This window comes from Anopheles funestus (genome assembly GCF_943734845.2).
Source record: "Anopheles funestus chromosome X unlocalized genomic scaffold, idAnoFuneDA-416_04 X_unloc_43, whole genome shotgun sequence".
NCBI classification, from domain to species: domain Eukaryota; kingdom Metazoa; phylum Arthropoda; class Insecta; order Diptera; family Culicidae; genus Anopheles; species Anopheles funestus.
Window position 1 is genome coordinate 157501 of NW_026045169.1, and position 4163 is coordinate 161663.

Consider the following 4163-nt stretch of genomic DNA (forward strand, 5'->3'; position numbering starts at 1 on the left):
GATGGCGGCCGCCCACCCCGTGCCGCTTCTCGTCGTGCCGCTGTTGCTGCTCGGCGAGCAGCATTCCGCCGTTGATTTCGGGCAATCGCAACCGAATTATCCCGCTGCGATGGTGCTCCATCTGTTGCGGCCAGCATCTCCCGCTCGGCGTTCCAATCGTCCTGGAGTTCGTCCGTGATGCGTTGTGCAGCCTCGCACACCCGGCTCCAACGGTCGGGGCTCTCCAGGAGACAGCTGAGGATGTTGTCGGGAGACACCGGATCCGACCCGCCAAGCAGCTCCTCACGTACAGCAGCGAATCGCGGACAGCTAAACACCGCGTGTTCAGCAGTCTCAGCCACACCTGGGCAGCGCTGACAGTCCGGGGATGACGTGAAGCCCATGTTGCACAGGTAGTCACGGAAGAATCCGTGACCGGACAATACCTGTGCTAACTGGAAAGTCACGTCTCCGTGCTTCCGTGACTGCCAGGCCCTGACGTCCGGAATCACACGATGTGCCCAGCGCACGTAACGACTGGCCTCCTCGTTACCCGCATCCGCGTCCCACTGGGCTTGCCAAGCCTGGTATGTACGCTCGCGTTCATCCGCCCGGATCGTTTCACCAGCCTCCGTCCGGTCCTCCTGATGAAGACGGTGATAAACTCTGCTGTCCTCGTCGATCAGGCGGCAAATCGGGATTAGACCGGCCAGCAGCACCGCCGTCTCACCGCGCACTGTGCGGAACGCTCTGCAGACCCGAATCGCCGTCTTGCGCTGTACTCGACCAACAAGCCTGCGGCATTGCTGTCTTTCCAAGCCTTCCGACCATACTGGGGCTCCGTAGCGAAGGATGGAATCCGCTACAGCCGCCAGCAGGCGGGCTCGAGACGATTTCGGGCCGCTGTGATTCGGCAGAAGTCGTGCCACCGCCTGGGCGACCTTCTCCGCCTTCGCCGCTGCCTTCTCGACGTGAGGGAGCCAGGATAGATGATCCTGTAGCCAGACTCCCAGGTAGCGGATGGACCGGGAGAAGGGAACCACTACACCGCCGATGTTGATGGAGACCGACGGTGGTCTCTTCAGGCTGGAGATGATCGTCATCTCAGTCTTCTCGGGCGCCAGGGAGAGACGGTGACGAGTCAGCCATTCTCCAATCGATGCGACAGCTGTCTCGGCCTTCAAGGCCGCGGCTTCGGGAGTCACCGCCGGGACGAGAAGAACCAAGTCGTCGGCATAACCGACTAGCTCGGTCCCCTGTGGCAGCGACACTCCCAGGACCCCGTCGTACAGCACGTTCCACAAGGTTGGCCCCAGAATGGAGCCCTGCGGAACTCCCGCGCTGATGTGCTGCTCGACGGGTCCCTCACTGGTTTCGATGATTAACCGCCGGTCCTTGAAGTAGCTGCGAATTATCCTTCGCAGCGGGGATGGAACGCCTTTCTCACGCAGCACGTTGGCGATGGACTGCCAGGACGCGGTGTTGAACGCGTTGCGGACGTCCAACGCTACCACCATCAGGCAGCGGTTGTCTCGCTGGTTAGTCCGGCGGAAGGACTTGGCCGTCCTTCCCATCTCCACAACTCGCTGGATCGCGCTGATGGTGGATCGCCCCTTCCGGAAGCCGTACTGGTGATCCGACAGTCGTGGGGCTTCAGGGTCCTCAAGGTGAAGATTCAACCGGGACAGGATCAGGCGCTCCAACACCTTGCCGAGTGCGTCTAGCATGCACAACGGCCGGTACGAGGAGCTTTCCCCGGGAGGTTTGCCAGGCTTTGGCAGCAGCACCAAGCGCTGCCTCTTCCATGACGAAGGAAACTCGCCACGGTCGAGACAGTCCTGGTACAGACGGCAGAAGACCTCCGGGTACTCCCTGATCGCTGTCTTCACGGCTGCATTGGGGATCCCGTCCAATCCCGGCGCCTTCCGGTTGGCCATGCACGCCACGATGTCCAGCAGCTCTCGCGTGGTGACAGGCATCAGCGACTGCCCATCCTCGACGTCCTCCTCTGCCGGCCACTCGACAGCCGGGTGAGTCGGAAACAGGTCCCCAGAGATGCGTAGCAGCTCCTCCTTGTCAGTCTCGGGAGGCACGTAACTGCCACGAATCCGAGACATGACAGTCCGGTACCCTGCTCCGAACTCGTTCTCCTCCGCCAGTCGGATGAGCTCATCAAACTCAGTGCGCTTGCTGGCCCGAATCGCCTTCTCCATGGCCCGCCTCGCAGTCCGGTGGTGCGCTGCTGCGATGCTGCGCTCCTGCAAATCGACCGTGGCAACCATACGGTCGCGAGCTGCTGCACATTCCTCACGAAGGCGTGTGAGCTCCGGTGTCCACCAGAAGAGGGCTCGATGGGGATCACGGTGCGACGAGGTGATCCGCGCCATCGTTTGGTCGCATGCCCGCAACATGGCATCGACCATCCCCTCCTGGTTTACTGCTCGCTCCACGAAGTTCGCTGCGCTAAGTGCTGCTCGGAACGCCTCGGCTGAAAACTGCGAAGCCTTCCATCTCCTGCTTGACTGGTGGCCTCGTACCCGCTGCTGGTCGTGCTGCTGCTGTCGCCGGCGATTTTGCTGTTGTTGTTGCCGCCGATGATGCCGCTGCTGCTGCGGTCGCTGGTTCTGGCTTTGGTGCTGCTGCTGACGTTGGAGCTGAGGTGAGGAGGACGGCCCGACGGTGTAAAGGATGTACCGGTGGTCGGAAGCCGTATAAAACCGCGCCAACGAGTCAGGAGCCACTGCCCATGTGTCGGGGCGTGCGATAGTCTCGCTCGCGAACGACACATCCACGACGCTGGGTGTGGCAACACCGTTCCCGACGAACGTTGGGGTTGTTCCCTGGTTGAGGATCCTCAGCCCAAGCTGCTCGATGGTGTTGAGCAGCGCCTCACCTCGCACGGTGTTCCGCTCGCTTCCCCACTCCTCATGCCAGGCGTTGAAGTCGCCTGCCACTACGACGTGATGATGGGAAAGTGCCTCCAGTTCGAGCGCCTCAAGAAAATGCTCGAACTCACCGAGAGTCAGTCGTGGAGGAGCATAGCAGCTGACGAAAACAACTCCTCCAATCTGGGCGGCCACCAATCCGGGCGTTGGGCTGCGCCACACACGCTGGATGGGATATGCTCCGGTGGCCACCACGGCCACTGCCCCCGATGAGTCCACTGACCACGTTCCGTTGTTCTCCGGAGGCCGGTACACCTCCGAAAGCAGCAGCACGTCGATCCGCTCAGTCCGAGCGGATTGCAGAACGAAATCCTGTGCGGTGCGTCCACCACCCAGGTTCGCCTGCAACACTCGCAGTTGTTGCCTCACACCTGGCACGGTGCCGGCAGTTGTCCACAGCTCTGGTGACCGATGTTGTGCGGGCCACCACACTTAAGGCATTTGGGCTCCAAAGCGCAGGCTTTCGCCAGATGACCGGTGCTGCCACAGCGGAAGCATTTGCCTCGGTAGTCCGCTTCATTCCGACAGTCCCGCACGATGTGCCCCGTTTCCAGGCACCGCAGACAGCGACGCTGGGAGATCGGACGACGAGGGACCTCATGAGCCACGCTGATGCACTGGCAAAGAGACAGTTTTGCCTCGTACAGCTGCTGCGCCTTTACCAGCGGAAGACGAACACGTGCGCGCTTCGTGCCATCGCTCAGCTCCCAAACTTCACAGAAGGTGATGCCCGGGGCTACTCCAAGCTTAGCCCGAATCGCCTCCTTCACCTCATCAACGGTGGCCAGCGAGTCGACATGGGTGATCAGCAGCTCACCCATCTCAGTCAGCACTCGCACTGCACCCATTTCGCCAATGACACTCTGGATCTTATCCGCGAGTGCCTCACTGTCCGCGCTTCGACTAATGGGGACACGGAGATGATCCTGTGCCGTTCGCCGGCCCATCCCGATAGCCGTGCGGACCTCTTCCAGTTCTGGGGCCGTACGTAGCTTCAGATACACCTGCGTCCAGGTTGTACCTACTGCCGGCGCCACTTCGATGGTGTCTGGACGCACGTTACGGCGAGTCGGCTTTTGTTGACTCTGCTGTTGCTGTTGTCGCGGCTGGCTCTGCTGCTGCACCGTTGGCCGCTGCTGTCGCGTCTGCTGCTGCTGTTGTAACGTTGGCCCCTGCTGTTGCGTCTGCTGCCGCTTCTGCAACGCCGGCCACTGCTGGCGTGTCTGCTGCTGCTGACGC